Genomic DNA, 19106 nt, shown 5'->3' with positions numbered 1-19106 from the left:
CCATAAAATAAATACAGTTATAACGAAAATACAAATGGGAACAATTACTTAACTTCGATTTCGATGGAGAGTGTGGACAGCTGCGAATAAACGAAAACCTCGCCGGCAAGACCGGAAGCGGCAAAATGTGATCGTCACCGTGACATTCTTCCTCCGACCCGACAATCCGTGTCTCGATATAATATGCAACTCAGGAATGCTCAACATCTTGACCTACCTCGGTGTAAGACTCAGAGATACAAGAATTCAACAATTCCTTTTTTGATTGAAATGCTTAATTCTGTTATGTAGGTGCATCTTACTATAATTCACCAAATGTCCATCTGTCTGTTCGGAGGGAACCGTAAAAACTGCTGAACCGATCGCAAAGATATTTTGGGTGGGTAAACCTGGGACTCCTGGGAGTAAAATAGGCTATTTAGTTTTCCCAATTTCAGCTTTCGTCTCCAGCATTCTCAGGTTTGGACTCCCACATAACATTCGTGTAAGCGTAATGTTCATTGTGATGTTCTCATTATGACGATGTTGTGACGATGTATGTGTTCGCGGTAGTGTTTGACGTGACGGTGTGAACGTAATTTCGTAATGTTTTTCATTTCGTAATCCTTTAATGAACGTTTAATGTTTAATGAACGTTTAATGTTTAATGAGCGTTTAATGTTTAATGAACGTTTAATGCCCTTCGATGTCCAGGGCTGCACGCGCGCTACAGTGGACTTGCCAGCGTGTACCTTGCCCTTCGCCGTCAGGCTCGGGTAAACCGCTGAGCCCCATCTGTGATGGGGACTGGGGCTTGAGACAGTGTACTTCATTAAAAGTATAACAAGGCGGCCATCTTGGATTTTGACGTGGCGACCCAATTTTCAATAGCGTTCTCCCTTGTGTATAGATACACCCACACACCAGATTAGAAGTTGGTACTTCGCTTATTTTTCAAGACATTCCGCTCACAAGGTTCAGACATACATGGAGTCAGACATAAATGGCGGCGGCCATCTTGGATTTTGACGTGGGTTGCACCCACACACCAAATTAGAATTCGGTCCTTCGCCTATCACGCACGCATGTACATACGCACGCACGGACGGACACACGGAAGGAGGGGAAAACCATAGTACCCCTTTCGCTCCGTGGTGCGACGGAGGACAATAAACGTTGTCTCCATCGATCTTGCCAAGGCCATAACAGCTATCGGCTCAAAATCCTTTTAACTGTTGATTTGGTACAGTTACACGTATCGGGAATTTGGTAGACGTATCGGGAGTACATATGACATAGCGATTGTGAACACTATTATCGAGCACGATTCACGATCACGATCATCACGATCATAGTGTATCGATCACGATTTGAAACACCATGGAATAATATTTACCGATATGAACAGTGATGTGGCTTTTATTGAAATTCTAAAGATACTGTTAAAGCGCGGCGTTACGCGCGCTGCTTGTGAGCAAGGAGGAAGCGGACAAGCGGTAACATATAAACGTCTTTATTGTAAGAGCACACTGTAACACTGAACTGCTCCGGGCCTGTCGCCCGGTGTATATCATGGGGCCACGCCTACCCCTCGGGCGTGGCCACCGCCCACTTGGTGCGTGGAATGATGTCACCACGCCAGTGGGCTTTTGTGTCCGCCACACGCGCCCCCCCAGAATTCCCGCGCACCTGGAGGGCCAGTTTGCATGGCAGACGAATGACCCGGCCGAAGCGCCCCCTGGCGATCGGCGGCGTCCGGGGTGCAGGGATGCCAGGTGGGATGCCCCTGGCTGCCCCTGGGATGGGTGCAGTACCGGGGGGCGGGGTGGCGGCGGGGCTGGGCGGTGCCGGGGTTCCGCCCGCAGGAGGGCGGCCCCGACGTGGGGGTCGGGCCACTGGCGGTGGATGGTCCACAGGTGGGCCGGCTTGAGGCGGTCTACCGAAACGCGGTCAGGAGTACCGCCGATGTCCAGGGTGAAGTGCTTCGCCCCAGTCTCCAGCACGCGGAAAGGCCCGTCGTACGGGGGCCGCAGTGGTGTCCGATGGGCATCGTGGCGGACGAAGACGTACTCCGCCGTGCGAAGCTCCGGGGCGACGTGCGTCGGTGGGTGCCCGTGGCATGCCGTTGGCACCGGGGCGAACCTCTGGGCGGTCTCTTGCAGAGCGGAGCACTGCTGTGCCGCGGACCATGGTGCCGTGGAGTCGGGGAGGAACTCGCCCGGCACCCGCAGCGGTTGCCCGAAGACCAACTCCGCCGCGGATGCGCGCAGGTCCTCCTTGGGCGCCGTCCGGAGGCCCAGCAGGACCCAGGGGAGCCTGTCGACCCAGCCGCCGTCGCGGAGGGTGGCCCGGAGCGCGGCCTTCAATGAGCGGTGAAATCGCTCACACAGGCCGTTAGCCTGGGGGTGGTAGGCCATGGTTCGGTGCAGCCGGACCCCAAGCCCCTGCGCAACCACCCCCCAGAGCTCCGAGGTGAACTGGGGGCCGCGGTCGGATGAGATGTCTGAGGGGGCGCCGAACCGGGCGACCCAGGTGGCGATGAAAGCCTGCGCGACATCGGCCGCCATTGTCGACGCCAAGGGCATGGCCTCCGGCCACCGGGTGGTGCGGTCCACCATGGTGAGGACGTAGGTGAAACCCCGCGAGGGGGGCAGAGGTCCCACCAGGTCCACGTGGACGTGGTCAAACCGGCGTTCCGGCATCGTGAACGGGGCCAACGGGGCCTGGGTGTGCCGGTGCACCTTGGCGTGCTGGCACGCGAGGCACGTCCTGGCCCAGCCGCGGACGGCCTTCCGGAGGCCATGCCAGACGAACTTGTCGGCGATCAGCCTTTGGGAGGCCCTCGCGCCTGGGTGGGACAGGCCGTGGATGGCGTCAAACACCTGGCGCTGCCAGCCCGTGGGCACGATGGGGCGAGGACGCCCGAGGGAGACGTCGCACAAGAGGGCCGCGCCCGCGCCGTCGAACGGCACCTCGGTGACGCGGAGGCCCGTGACGGCGGTCCGCAAGGCCTGGACGTCGGGGTCAGCGGCCTGGTCCGCTGCCATCCGGGCATAGTCGATGCCGAGGTGGACTGCGTGGGCGACGGCCCGGGAAAGGCAATCCGCCACCGGGTTGTCCTTCCCCGCGACGTGCTGGATGTCCGTCGTGTACTCGGACACGGCCGAGAGGTGACGCTGCTGCCGGGCGGACCACGGCTCGGTGACCTTGCCCATCGCGAAGATCAGCGGCTTGTGGTCGACGAAGGCAGTGAACGCCCGGCCCTCGAGCAGATGGCGGAAGTGCCTGACCGCCAAGTGAAGTCCGAGCAACTCGCGGTCGAAGGTACTGTAACGGCGTTCGGGCGGGCGAAGCTGCCGGCTAAAGAACGCCAGCGGTTGCCAAGCTCCACGCACCCATTGCTCGTGCACCGTGCCCACCGCGTAGTCCGAGGCATCGGTGGTGAGGGCGATCGGTGCATCGGGCGCCGGGTGCGCGAGCATGGTGGCGTTAGCCAAGGCGAGCTTCGCGCCCGTGAACGCCGTGTCCATCTGCTCGGTCCAGGTAACGTCGCCTTTGCCCGGCTTACCTCGGAGAGCTTCGTGCAGGGGGCGCAGGAGCTGGGCGATACGGGGCAGGAACCGATGGTAAAAGTTCACCATGCCCAGGAACTCCTGCAGCCCTCTGATCGTGCGGGGGCGCGGAAACCCCTTCACCGCCTCCACCTTGGCCGGCAGGGGGACGGCTCCGTGCCTGGTGACACGGTGCCCCAGAAAATCGATTGTGGCGGCGCCGAACCGGCACTTTGCGGGGTTCACAATCAGGCCATGCTGGCCCAGGCGTTCGAAGAGCATGCGGAGGTGGCGTAGGTGCTCTTCGCGGGACGCGCTGGTGACGAGGATATCGTCCAGGTAGACGTAGACAAAATCCAAGTCGCGCAGGACGCTGTCCATCAGTCGCTGGAACGCCTGAGCCGCATTCTTCAGACCGAAGGGCATGCGCAGGAACTCGAAGAGTCCGAATGGCGTGATGACCGCCGTCTTCGGGACGTCCTCCGGCCTGACGGGGACCTGATGGTAGCCGCGTATGAGGTCCACCTTCGAGAAGAAGGACCTGCCCGCCAAACGGGCGGAAAAGTCCTGAATGTGGGGGACGGGGTAGCGGTCGGGAGTCGTGGCATCATTGAGACGGCGATAGTCCCCGCACGGTCGCCATCCCCCGCCGGGCTTCGGTACGATGTGCAGCGGCGACGCCCAAGTGCTCTCTGAGCGCCGAACGATGCCGAGTCGCTCCAGGGTAGCGAACCCCGCTTTTGCCACCGCCAGCTTCGTCGGCTCGAGGCGGCGTGCCCGGGCGTAGACCGGTGGCCCAACGGTGGGGATGTGATGGGCCACCCCGTGCTTGACGGCCCCCGCCGAGAAGGTGGGCCGCGTGAGGGCCGGGAAGCCGGCGAGGAGGCGGGTGAATGCGTCCGCTGCCGGAAGCGTACAGACCAACGTGGCCGGAACCGAATCGTTCGGCAAGCCGCTTGGCAAGCCGCTCGTTGAGCTGGGCAACGCACAAGCGAGCGAGCTGAACGTCTCGGCCTGGACAAGCCGTCTGCGCTTGACGTCGACCAGGAGCCCATTAGCGCACAGGAAGTCCGCGCCAAGCAGTGCCATGGGCACGTCGGCGGTGACGAACGTCCATCGGAAAACCTGCCCTCCAAACCGCAGAGAGAGGCAGCGTTTTCCGTACGTACGGATGGGCGTCCCCTTCGCGGCAAGCAGCGCGGGGCCCCCACCCGCGGCGTGCTTGTCTGACGTGCCGGCGGGAATGACACTCACCTGCGCTCCCGTGTCGCACAGGTAACGGCGCCCGGAGAAGGTGTCCGTTATGAACAGCAGGCTGCTTGAACGGCCGGCGCTCATCGCCACTATTGAGCGCCGGCCCGGGCGTTTCCCGACCCGTTGAAGGAGCACGGCGGATGACACCGCCGAGCTTCGTGGCCGAACTTGGCGTGGAACCAGCACCAGGTGGTGGAGCTGGAGGAGCGCGGCTGGCTCCGCCAGGCCGGTGGAGTTGGCGGGTTTCCCCGCGGTGGCGGTTTTCGCCGCGGCGGTGGGCGGGGCGTGGCGGCGTTCACGAGGTGCGTATCAGCATGCTGCTGAACATCAGCGTGCTGTCGAAGCTGATGCTGTGGAACATGCTGCTGAACATCAGCGTCGAGGGCCGTGACGGCCACGCCGACGCTCGCCCGCGTGTCCGAAGCGGCCAAGTACCTGTCCGCCTCGGCTGCCAATGCTCGGGGTTCCATCAGCTCGGTCCCGGCCAACGCGAGGCGAACCTGCGCTGGAAGTTGGCGCCGGAAAAGCGCCTGGAATAGCGAACCGGGGGCTTCGTCGCCCAACAGTGACAGCATATGGTCCATTCGGACCGACGGGCGCGTCTCACCGAGCTCGGGGAGATCCAGGAGGCGGTCGGCCCGTGCGTCGTCCGTGAGGCCGAACGTGGCTAGGAGTAGCCGCTTGAGTGCCTCGTACTTGTGGCCGTCCGGTGGGTGGCGAAGGACGGACACAACTCGAGCGGCCGTGCCGGGCCCGAGGGAGGCGACGACATGGCAGTAGCGCAGGTCGTCGTTGGTGAGGCGCCGAAGCTGAAATTGGGCTTCGGCTTGAACGAACCAGACTTCGGCCTGGGCCTCCCAAAATTCGGGAAGTTTAATCGCCATTGCCTTGTCGTTGGCCATTGCAATGGCGTCGTGTTCGGAAGGATCGCTACGGCAGATCCAACGTCGAGGGTCACCAGTAAAGCGTGGCGTTGCGCGCGCTGCTTGTGAGCAAGGAGGAAGCGGACAAGCGGTAACATATAAACGTCTTTATTGTAAGAGCACACTGTAACACTGAAATGCTCCGGGCTGGTCGCCCGGTGTATATCATGAGGCCACGCCTACCCCTCGAGCGTGGCCACCGCCCACTTTGTGCGTGGAATGATGTCACCACGCCAGTGGGCTTTTGTGTCCGCCACACTGTTTAGATTGTGATGATTTGCGTGTGATATGATTCAACGGATGTTTACATGAATCGTTTAAAATAAAAAAACCCTTCAATTTCTGATATTTTTTTCCTTTTCATTTGGCCTTCCCAATTGAAGCCCCGCCCATTGGGCGGGTACCGTTGCCAGTTCATATAAACATCCGTCAAATCATATCACACGTAAATCATCAAAATCAAAACAGTATATTTAGAATTTCATTAAAAGCCACATCACTGTTCATATCGGTAAATATTATTCCATCGTGTTTCAAATCGTGATATCAACTGTACGCTTTTCTTTAGGGAAAATAATTGAATGATTTTGTATCTCTTTTCAGCTTAGAACTTCAGGATAGACGACATTGCTGATAAAAGTTCATTTTCTCGAATTGCACGAATATGTGAATTGTGATTGTTTCATTGTGATGTTTGTGCGGCGACGGGCGGTGTGTACAAGGGGCAGGGACTTAATCAACGCGAGCTAATGACTCGCGCTTATTGGGAATTCCTCGTTCGTGGGACACTGTCTCGAGCCCCAGTCCCCATCACGGATGGGGCTCAGCGGTTTACCCGAGAGCAAGATACACGCTGGCCCATCCAGTGTAGCGCGCGTGTGGCCCCGGACACCAAAGGGCATTAAACGTTCATTAAACATTAAACGTTCATTAAAGGATTACGAAACGAAAAACATTACGAAATTACGTTCACACCATAACGACAAACACGACCGTGAACACATACATCGTCACAACATCGTCACAACGAGAACATCGTCACAATGAATGTTATGTGAATGTGAATGTTATGCGGGAGTCCAAACCTGAGAATGCTGGAGACCAAAGCTGAAATTGGGAAAACTAAATAGTCTATTTTACTCCCAGGGGTCCCAGGATTACCCACCCAAAATATCTTTGCGATCGGTTCAGCAGTTTTTGCGGTACCTTCGAACAGACAGACGGACATTTGGTGAATTATAGTAAGATGAGGCGTTTCCAATGCAATGGCGGATCAAACACGAGCGGGGGGAGAGGCGGTTATGGGGGGGGGGAGGGGAGTGTTGGTGGAGAATGCCGCGGCTTACCTGTCGGTCTGACGGTGTCTTCACCCTGAAAATCAACTCAAACCGATGCGGATGTAAAATGTACAAATAGAAAAATTTATTGACGGACCCGATAACAAGGAACGCGATGGAAGAACTAAAACCTTCATTGGGATCCCACTCACAGACTTCAAATACAGCACAGGGGAATGAAGAATAAAATAACACGTTGTGTCCGTGTTTGTGTTGGGCTTATCTCAGTCTGTGTCTCGGGTCGATCATGCTCCGTCCGACGTGGCTCCGGTCGGCACGAATCGTTCGGCTCATCTGCTGGTGTTCCACCGGCCATCCCAACGAATAGAACGAGTCGAGTGCAGCTCGCTCCTCCGGCTGTGCCCGGACTTATCTAGTGGAGTCGCCCCCTTGTCCGGAACCAAGATGAGAGGTCCGCCAGCACAGGAACGCGCAAAGGGCAACAAAATAAGAAAGGAACGGTCTCCATCGCGGGAAGGCAGGACGGGGCAGAGGCGAAGAGGGAAGCGAGAAGAGGAAAAATAGAAGAGGAAAAAATGTCCGTCTCCATTTACCTTTATCAGACGTCTTCTGATGTCAGCTCTCTATCTCTGCCAATCAGTGCGTCATTTCCTTGCGGCCTTTTGTGCCTTCCTCATGTCCTGGTCTTTTTCCTCCAATCAGCGCGTCATTTGTTGGAAGCTCGTCTGACCGTGCAACGGTCTCATGTCCTTGTGGTGTCCAATCAGTGTTGTGCGTCCTTCATCCTCCCTACTCTCCAACCGGTGCTCAGGTTGTTGCTCACCCCTCCCCCTCCTGTCAATCACGAGTTCTCTGAGGCGTGACTCTCGGCCAGCCTGTGCGATGTGTGCTTGCCATGGCGCCGTAGTGTGCAGTCGCTTGCTGTCTGCTCTCCCGGTCAGTTTTATCATCTTGTGTCGGAGGGTAATTTAATTAGTGTGTGCACTAATGGATCTAACTAATGTATGTGATGTGTTGCTGTCTGCTCTTCCGGTCAGTTTTATCGTCTTGTGCCGGAGGGGAATTTAATTAGTGTGTGCACCAATGGATCTAACTATAAATGTATGTGATGTGTTGCTGTCTGCTCTTCGAGTCAGTTTTGTCGTCTTGTGTCGGAGGGGAATTTAATTAGTGCGTGCACTAATGGATCTAACTGTTACGGATTAGGCCCTCATTATGGTTGTTGTTATCATTGTTGGTTGTAGATATTATGCTTATTGTGACTTAAGGGAAAGGGTTGTTGTGGTTGAAAGATTTAAAAGCGCTCCTGGTAAAATGTGGCCGGAAATCCGGATCGTGTCCGGAAGAGGTGGAGCGAGGAACATAGAGGCGGGAGGACATCGAAAAGAGACATGTTTGTTGAAGCTCCGGCCCGAGCGTTCGACGTACAGTGCGAGTGAACTTTGCGTCCTTGAAGGGAAGTTCGGGCGATGAGAAATATCACCGGAGTGCGTGGAGCCTGTGTCGCCGGGTAATTCTCATTGAGGTTCCGGAGGATCCGGGCCTCAAAGTCCGGGTTGGAGCGAAAGCCGTCCGCCATCTTCGCCACGCGAGCAACCTGCAGTGGACAGGCTTTTGTCATGTCGGCTGGGCATTATTCCCTGGTGGTTTGCCGGGGACGGCTGTGCAAGAAAGGGGCACATGAGAATTATATGGAGGCTCACGGATTGAACCGCAACGTGTACGTCGGAGTGCGTCTTTGTGAGGTTCCTCTCCACCGCTTTGTTGCTGGGGGCTGAGCACGTGACCTCGGGGTCGTCTCGCTCATCTACGCCTCAATTGACCATCGGGCTTTGACTCCCCGATCGCGGGAGCGCACAGAGACGTTGGAACTTCGCCTTGGAGGGGCGCAGAGACATTGGGGGAGGTGCCGTGAGTGTGGGGTTAAGGGGCTTGACAAGGATATTATCGTAAGATTTGAAAGTCGGGGTGATTGCCCCCATTGTTGTATGGCTCTTTGGGTGTGATCTACAATATATTGTTGCGGATATGAGGATTGTGTTTTTTTTATTGTGTTGTATTGTATAGTAAATTGTTGTAAATATCACCCTCTGTAAAATGTAATAATTCCTTGTAAATACCTCTGTTGTGGAAATCAACCAGATTCACAACGTGTTCCATATGTATGGTTTAATCTCAATCAGATCTGTACATCATCCTGTAAAGTACATCAAGCAACATACATGTCAGGATCTAGGCATCATATGAGAAGATTGAATATATCAGTCAATGCAAGCAAACCTAGAATATAGGCGGGTACGTACCATTCAATTCTACATGGCATTGTATAATGATGTCGCAGGAGTGGCCTCGAGTCGCGGACGTCCGAGGTCTTATAGACACCGCCCAGCGGTTTAAGTGAGCACCAAACCTGGGTTCAACTTTGGTACAATTTCACCACAACCTCCATAGTGTGAAGGTCAAATGGCGTCTCGGTAGTTATTCCATAAACACCACATTGCAGGACACGATAAAACCCTTGTTCAGTAGCTTATATCTTATTATGTGTATTAGGGTAAGGCTGTGTCTCCCATTAATTTAAATACTCCATTGCACCAAGTGAAATAAGAGTAGATCCCCTTTCATTTCATTTCAATGGCCAACTGCATTTTGGGCGGTTTTCTTCAACCACCATTGGCCACGAGGCAGGGTTGGGAAAGAAGGGCGTGTCTCCACCTCGTCATAGAGGGGAGGAGTGAGCCAGCCCCGAACAACCAACCGAGCACGAGGGGTTTGGTTTGAGAGGGTGGAGGAAGAGCGTTTGGGGGAGGTTCGAAAAGGTTGAGGGGCGGGGCCTATATAACCCGCCGCGGGGGTGTCTCCCAGAGAGATGAGTCCAAGAGAGGAGACAAGCAGATGGGCTGGAGAGAAGTGAGAGAAAGGCTGAGCTGAGCTGCGTGGAGAGGTACACGAAAAGGAAGGGTCCAAGGGAAAGCCGAGGAGCTTTTACGAAGCAAGCTACACGAGAGATACAGCAGAGGAGTGCAGCCCCGTTTCAACCAGCCGCGTGAAGCCGTGACGGTGTGCGCTGTAAAGCGGATTTCAAGGAGCCGCCGGCCCCCCCGCTTCCCGCCCGGAGTGGACCCGCTCGCTGTGCCCTGTGATCCCACCTGCTCATCCTTTCCAGCCATTCCTGCCTGCAAGTTCCCCATTTTGCCTACGTGAGTTTGTTTTGTTCGTGCTGTCCTGGGTAGTAACTAAGTCTGTATAAGCTAGTAATTTTCACTGTGTCACCTGCGTCTCATGTCCCCTGTAAATAAACGTGACTGCTTTCTTTTTGCTTATGTGTGTAAATAATAATAAACCCAGTTACTCTTCTGTACGTCTTCTTCCTCTTTGCATTCGGTCGCTTTAGAGTTTTCCAGATTGAGTAGCTGTGGCGCGATACGGCCAACGTTTGGGTAAATCGGGTGAATCGGGGAAGAACAGTTCGGCCGTGGTTATACCTCCGCTCGGTAAAAATAACATCCTAATCCGCGGACCGTAACAAATTGGTAGTCAGGAGTTGGGATTCGAACCTGGGACTAAATTTATTTAGCCCAAATTTTGGACACCAATTGTGTTATTACAGTAACAAATTGGTGTCGGGGAGTGAGATACAAGGCCCGAAGCGCGCTTAACGCGCTCAAAATTACGAGCTGCTGGAAATTTGTGTTGTAAAGCAAAACCCGAATTTTGAAATCGCGCCATGGCTGGTCAAGGCGACGGGATGCCGGTGGGAGAGATACAGATAGACGGGGTAGAACCGACCCAGGACCTCGAGGAAATGTATGTGGATGAAAGAGAGGAGGAGAACATTGGCAATGTGGTTGAGGGGGTATCAGGTGCACAAAATGGCGCTCTCGTGCACGAGGTTTCAGGCGCGCAAAATGGCGCCTTTGCGCACGCGGTCACAGCGGCACCAAATCTAGCCGCGCCCGCGACCGTAGCAGCGTCACCGGTGGATTTGAACCTTTTTATGATACAAATGAAGGCCCTTATGGACAAGAATAGTGAGCAAATAAGGGACGAAGCGAGGGCTCAGAGTGAGCGGTTGGGAAACCAAATTGTGGGATTGAGGGCTGATAGTGAGCGAATGAGGGACGAAGTGAGGGCTGATAGTGAGCGAATGAGGGACGAAGCGAAGGCTGATAGTGAGCGATTGGGGGGCAAAATGGGGAACCGGATGGATGCTCAGGGTGAGCAATTGGGGGTAATGAGGGACGAAGCGAGGGGTACCGGTGAGGGATTAGAAAAAAAATTTGAGGGGTTAGACAATGGGATAAAAGAGGTAAAGAATGGGTTAATGGGGGTGGAAAATAGAATGGCTGCCCAGGAGAATCAGTTAGAGGGGGTGAAAAACGGGTTAATGGGGTTAGAAAATAGGATGGAAGGCAAATTGCGGGAAATAGGGGAGCAATCCGCCCGAGAAATTAAACAAATGGGAGAGCAGATAGAGGAGGTGAAAATCGGAGTAGAAACCAAACTGGATGCTCAGAGGGATGAATTGGGACAGATGAGGGTGGCATCTACAAAAGAGAGGGAGGAGATGAAAGAGGAGATACGACGAGGTGTAAGTGAGGAAGTCTCGGGGGTACGCGAGGAGGGAAAAGCGAGGCGAAAAGCGTATGGAGAAAGAGGTGAGGAATAATACGGCTAGGTTACAGGGGGGCATAGAGGGTCTGACGAAGGGAGTAGAACAGCTGACAGTGGGACAAAAGGAACTCGTGGACCAAGTGGAAAAGAACACTGCAATAATCGGGGGGTTAAAAGCGACACAAAAGGACATAAAAAACTGAATTAATAGCGACACAGAAGGAATGTCAGATGGTACATGAGGGGTTGACGAAGAAGTTGGAAGAGGTGACAGAAGTAATGGAGACGAAGGACCGAGAGGTGAGGACGCACATAGAAATGGTTAAAGTGGCGTTAGAGGCAGAGATAGAGGGGGCGCACAGGGAGATGAACACAACAACAACATGCATTTTAAGGCCATTTTCCCTGCTAGAGCGGCGGTTCGCCTTGCGGTCCCCATGACAATCTTCTCCATTTTGCCCTATTTTCTGCATCTCCCCTTGTTAACCCCCTTGCCCGCATTTCTTCTTCCACCATCTTTAGCCAAGTCTTTCTCGGTCTTCCCCGTCCTCTACTTCCTTCTACATTAACTTCCATCACTCTTTTCAACCAGTCACTTTCATCCTTCCTCAAAACATGACCAAACCATCTCAACCTGTTCCTCTTCACAGCATCAATCACAGGCAATATTCCATTCATCTTTCGCAATTCATCATTTGGCTTCCTCTCTCTCAACGATACTCCGTACATCCATCGAACCATTCGCATTTCCACCCTTTCCAGCCTTCGTTGCTGCTCTACGTTCATTACCCATGTCTCACTCCCATAAATCATAACACTTCTCACACATGCAGCATACACCTTTCCCTTCAGCTTCAGCGACACTCTCCTCCTCATCAGCACGCCACTCAGTTCCCGAAACTTCTTCCATGCACATCTCACTCGAGCAACCGTTGCCGAGTCTGATCCACCTTCTCCATTCAGCATGTCTCCGAGGTAGCAAAATGTTTTCACACCTTCCAGCTTCACGCCGTCTCCAAGATCCAACTCAACATTTCCTCCATCTGCAGCTCCCTCTGTGCACACCTTACATTTGAATGTAGCTGCCACACTGGTAAATGACCCTCTCAGACCACTACATTTTTGATGAACCCACTCAGCACACATTGTACATTGAATGGAGTTCACTCCGACACCCTTCCTGTACACAGCACACGGCCACTTCCCAGTTCTTTCCACCTCACCACATGCTTTACCACTTGCCATCACCTTTGTCTTTCTGATATTCACCTTCAGACCTTTTGTCTCCATACATTCCTTCCACTTGTTCATCTTTTCCTTCAGTCCATCCATACTTTCCGCAATCAACACCAGATCATCTGCATACAACAACTCCCACGGTAAACCCTCCTTTACGTTCTGAGCCAGCACCTCCATCACAGCTACAAATAGTAGTGGACTTAGTACCGACCCCTGATGCACTCCCACCTTCACCTCAAACTCACCACTGTTCCCGTCCTTCGTCCTTACAGCTGTGCGCGCTCTTTTATACATTGCCATCACTACTCTGATCAACCATTCCTCCACTCCTAACTTCCTCAATGCCCATGTCAATACTTTGCGTGGAACCCTATCGAATGCTTTCTCCAGATCAACAAACCCAAAAAACAACTTCTTCCTCTTATCCATGTACTTCTCCTGCAACTGCCTCACAATGAAAAGCGCATCTGTCGTTCCTCTTCCTGGCATAAATCCAAACTGCATTTCGTCGATCTTCACTTTCTTCCTTATCCTCCTCTCCAACACCCTTTCCAATACCTTCATTCCATGCTCCAATAACTTTATCGCTCGGTACGAGCCACACTCCAGAGGGTCACCTTTCCCCTTGTATAGAGGGACGAGGGTACTCAGTTCCCAATTCACTGGAATGCGGCCTTCTTTCACCACCAGATTACAGATCTCTGTCATTCTCTTCACACCCCAACTTCCTGCTGCCTTCAACATATCTCCCACAACTCCCGTCGGCCCTCCCGCTTTTCCACTCTTCATTGCTTTTATCGCTTCCTCAACTTCCTTCTCAGTTATCTTCTCTGCCGGTCCTAAAACTGGGTTACTCTCTATGTTGCCATCCCATTCATTCTCTGTATTCAACAGCATTTCCATATATCTTTTCCATCTTCTTTTAATTCCATCTGGGTCGACAACGATTTGTCCCACTTCATCCTTCAAGCAACTCACCCCCATCACATCACACCTCTCTTTCGCTATGTGCTTTGCAATCCTGAATACTGCTTTCTGACCCTCTTCTGAATCCAAGCGTTCTCCGAACATTTTCCTACATGCCCCCTGCGCCTTTGCTACCTCTTTCTTTGCAGCCTTCCTGGCTGCCTTATAACTTTCATGCTCTGCTGTTTCTGCTCCCGTACCCTTCGGCTTCTGCCACTCTTTGAACTTCTTCCTCTTCTCGTCAATCCTCTTTCCAACTTCAACATCCCACCACCATGTTTCCGAGTGCCTCGGTGGTCCTTTTGTCCATCCACATACCTCACCAACGGCTCCCAACAGACTATCTTTCATTGACATCCAACCACTTTCAAGCTCAACCACATCATCCTCTACCCTACTCAGCCTCTCTTTTAATGCCTCCCTTACTGTCACCTCTTTCAACCTCCACACCTTCATTCTCGGTTGGTACTTCAACTGCCGAGCTCTCCTCGCACCTTTCACCCTTATGTCGCAGACAACCAAGTGGTGCTGTGAAACAGCCTCCTCCCCCGGGATCACCTTTGTGTCCCGGAGGTGCCCCCTATCTCGCCTACGCACCATCAGGTAGTCAACGGTTGTCGTCGACCCACCTGACGTGTATGTAACAAGCTTATTGTCCTCTTTCTGGAACTGAGTATTACAAATCAACAAATCAGCTCCATCAGCAAACTCCAAAATCCTTTCACCTTCTCCATTTCTCACACCATATCCGTAACCCCCATGAACTCCCTCAAAACCATCCATACTCCTTCCCACATGTCCATTTAGGTCTCCTCCTACCACAACAACTTCCTCATCTTTCACGTTTTCCATCAGCTTCTCCATCGCACACCAGAACTTGTCCTTCTCTTCATCGCTTCGACCAACCTGCGGAGCATATCCCGAGATGACGTTCACCAAGAGCTTTCCAATCATCATTTTCACCATCATCAACCTATCACTCACTCTAGTCACACTCACCACACTGTCTACAAACTCCTCAGAAAACAGGACACCAACACCATTCACGCCCTCCGGGCACCCTTGCCAAACAAACTTGTATTTCTGTCCCTGCCTACCCTTCACCATTCTCACACCACTTCCTTTCCATCTCGTCTCTTGCACACAACATATGTCCACTCTTCTTCTGACCAATACTTCCACCACTTCTCCTGATCTCCCTGTCATTGTCCCTACATTCCATGTCCCAAACCTCAGAAACCGATCTCCACTTCGGGCTGCACCCTGCCCATATGTAGTTGTAATTGTCATGGTGAAGGAACTGCGCTCCAACGCGAGTCGAAAGAATTGACGCGACCAAAGACGGAATTCGTCCGAGTTGCTTTATTGAAACAAAACAGCTCAGGTATTCTGACAAGCCCGTTTTTCGGGCAACAATATATATACACATTTATGTCGGGAAGTTTGCCTGGCAAAAGCTATACCGGGCATGCCCGGGTATCAAGGGCGAGCCTTGGAAAGGCGAGTCTGGACCTGCCCGGGCGTGTTTGGCTGCGGCCTGGCAAGTCGAGGCTGGGCGTGCCCGGGCGCTCTGGGCGAGCACTGGAAAGGCGATAGCGGGCATGCCCGGACGCTCTGGGCGAGCCCTGGAAAGGCGATAGCGGGCATGCCCGGACGCTCTGGGCGAGCCCTGGAAAGGCAATAGCGGGCATGCCCGGACGCTCTGGGCGAGCCCTGGAAAGGTGATAGCGGGCATGCCCGGACGCTCTGGGCGAGCCCTGGAAAGGCGAGAGCGGGCATGCCCGGGAAAGACGAGACCGGGCGTGCCCGGGAGGTTCGGGCGTGCCCGGGAACAGTGAGTCCGGGCATGCCCGGGAGAGGCGCGTCTGGCCGTGTTCTGGCCGGTGCAAGGCGATTATGTACATCCAGCGGTAACCGCTACACATGCCCCTCCAGAATCGACCTGCACCGGCAGGGTCAATTTAAGGGGGGTCCGGATGACCCGGCCGAAGCGACCCCTGGAGGGTCGTGGGGAGGGGTCTGACGTGGTGGTGGGTGGTCGAGCGGGGGGAACTGTGGACGGGGGGTGGCCTCGCCGCGGAGGAAGGGCCAACCATGGTGGTCGGTCGACGTCCATGTGCGCCGGTTTGAGGCGGTCCACAGAAATCCGGTCCGGCCGGCCGCCGAAGTCGACGATGAAAGACTTGTCGCCCCGTCGCAGGACCCGGAAGGGCCCGTCGTATGGCGGCCGGAGTGGCCCCCGGTGCGCGTCATGACGCACAAAGACGTACTCCGCTGTGCGAAGCGCCGGGGGGATGTAGGACTGGGGGCCACCGTGGCGGGACGTCGGCACGGGGGCAAATCGTCGGGCGGCCTCCGGGAGGTCCGAGCGCTGGCGAGCGGCGGACCAGGGACTGGTAGCGTCAGGCACGAATTCGCCCGGGACGCGGAGTGGCTGGCCGTAGACGAGCTCGGCGGCGGACGCCTGGAGGTCTTCCTTGGGGGCCGTGCGAAGGCCCAAAAGGACCCACGGCAGCCGGTCGGCCCAACCGTCGTCCTGAAGGCCGGCCATGAGTGCGGCCTTCATGGAGCGGTGAAACCGCTCGCACAACCCATTGGCTTGGGGGTGGTAGGCCGTGGTGCGGTGCAGCGTGACCCCCAACGAATGGGCGACCGCGCCCCAAAGCTCAGACGTGAACTGTGGGCCGCGGTCGGACGAGATGTCCGCTGGTGCGCCGAAGCGCGCGACCCAGGTGGCGATGAACGCCTGCGCCACGTCGGCGGTGGTGGTGGAGGTGAGGGGCACGGCCTCCGGCCACCTGGTGGTCCTGTCCACCATGGTGAGCAGGTGGGTGAACCCCCGCGAGGGGGGCAGGGGACCCACCAGGTCCACGTGGACGTGGTCGAAACGCCGTTCAGGCACGGCGAAAGGTGCCAGCGGGGCCTGGGTGTGGCGGTGGACCTTGGCTCGCTGGCAGGCCGTGCAGGCGTTGGCCCAGTCGCGGATGTTTCGTCGAAGGCCGTGCCAGACGAAACGCGCCGACACCAGCTTCTGAGAAGCTTTCCGGCCCGGGTGAGAAAGGCCGTGGATGGAGGCGAAGATGCGGCGCTGCCAGGAAACGGGCACGATAGGGCGAGGCTGGCCCTGGGAGACGTCGCAGAGCAGGACGGTGCCCGCGAAGGGGATGTCGGCCAGGCGGAGGCCTGTGTCCGCCACGCGGAGTGCCTGCACCGAGGCGTCGGTGGTCTGGTCGGCCGCCATGAGCGTGAAGTCCACGCCGAGGTGGACCGCGTTCGCGCTGGCCCGCGAAAGGCAGTCGGCCACGGCGTTGTCTTTGCCGGTGACGTGCTGGATGTCCGTGGTGAACTCCGACACGGCGGAGAGGTGGCGCTGCTGGCGGGCCGCCCACGGCTCCGTGACCTTAGCCATTGCGTAGACCAACGGCTTGTGGTCGACGAAAGCCGTGAACGGGCGGCCCTCCAGGAGGTGTCGGAAATGGCGAACGGCCAGGAATAGCCCGAGCAGCTCGCGGTCGAACGTGCTGTAGTTTAACTCGTTCGGCCGGAGTTGCCGGCTGAAAAAAGCGAGTGGCTGCCAAACCCCGTCCACCCATTGCTCATGGACGGCGCCCACCGCGTAGTTGGAGGCGTCCGTAGTGAGGGCGATGGGTGCGTTGAGCACCGGGTGAGCCAGCAGCGTTGCGTCGGCGAGGGCCCGTTTGGCACTGGCGAAGGCCGCGTCCATGGCCGCGGACCAAACAATGTCATGCTTGGCCGGCTTGCCCCAGAGGGCCTCGTAAAGGGGCCGCATGAGCTGAGCAGCGCGGGGCATGAATCGGTGATAAAAATTCACCATGCCGAGGAACTCTTCGGGGGCCTTGATGGAACGGGGACGCGGGAACGTGGTGATGGCCTCGACCTTGGTCGGCAGCGGCACGGCCCCGGTCTTGGTGATGCGGTGGCCCAAAAAGTCAACGGTCGTCGCGCCGAAGTGGCATTTGACCGGGTTGACAATTAAGCCGTGCTCGCTGAGGCGACCGAACAGTGTTCGGAGGTGGAGGAGGTGCTCGGCGCGGGACGTGCTGGCGACGAGGATGTCGTCCAGATAGACAAAAAGAAACGGCAGGTCGCGCAGCACGCCGTCCATCAAGCGCTGGAACGCCTGGGCCGCGTTCTTGAGGCCAAACGGCATCCGCAAAAATTCGAACAGGCCGAACGGCGTGATGACGGCCGTCTTCGGGACGTCGGCCGCCCGGACAGGTACCTGGTGGTAGCCCCGTATCAGGTCAATTTTCGAAAAGATGACCCGTCCCGCCAAACGGGCGGAAAAGTCCTGAATATGCGGGATCGGGTACCTGTTGGGGGTGGTAGCGTCATTGAGACGGCGGTAGTCGCCACACGGGCGCCATCCACCCCCCGGCTTTGGCACGATGTGCAGTGGCGAGGCCCACGCGCTATCGGAGCGCCGCACGATGCCGATGTGCTCCAACGCGTCGAATTCGGCCTTTGCCACGGCGAGCTTGGCTGGGTCGAGGCGGCGGGCCCTGGCGTAGACCGGCGGGCCCGTAGTGGGTATGTGGTGCTCGATCCCGTGCCGCACCGCGACGACCGAAAACGTCGGCTGCGTGAGGGCCCGGAATTCCACGAGCAGGCGAGCGAACTCGTTCGTTGCCGGGAGGGCGCACGCCAGTTCGGTCGGCGCGGAGCTGCTCATTGTGCACGCCAGGGAGCTGAAGGTCTCGGCGTGGACAAGGCGACGTCGTTTGACGTCGACCAGCAGCCCGTGCGCGCAGAGGAAGTCGGCGCCCAGCAAAGCCACGGGGACGCTGGCGGTAACAAAAGTCCATTGAAAGCGTTGGCTGCCGAAGCAGAGGGTGACGACGTGTGGGCCGAAAGTGCGTATGGCCGAGCCATTAGCAGCGACCAAAGAGGGGCCGCAAACTGCGTCCAGTCTGTCCTGCTCGGAGGCAGGTATGACGCTCAGTTGGGCGCCGGTGTCGCACAGGAAACGCCGTCCAGACGCTTTGTCCCGAATAAACAGCAAGTTGCCCGAGTGGCCGGTGCTCATGGCTGGGAATGAACGCCGGCCCGGCCGTTTCCCGACCTGCCGAAAGTGCACGGGGGCCGGCACGTCCGAGCCTTGTGTCCGAACCTGGCGTGGTAATAACACCACGCCCGGTCAGGTGGAGGCCCCGGCCGTCGTGTCGGAAGCGGGCGGTGCGGCGTGGCGGCCGCCAGTTGCACCGGCAGTTCGGCCTCCAACCGCGCAGGGTGCTCGGGCGTCGTGGGCGTCGCCTCGGACG

The sequence above is a fragment of the Myxine glutinosa genome, chromosome 6, assembly GCF_964187855.1.
Source record: "Myxine glutinosa chromosome 6, kmMyxGlut1.1, whole genome shotgun sequence".
Taxonomy (NCBI): Eukaryota; Metazoa; Chordata; class Myxini; order Myxiniformes; family Myxinidae; genus Myxine; species Myxine glutinosa.
This window is presented reverse-complemented; position numbering follows the sequence as displayed.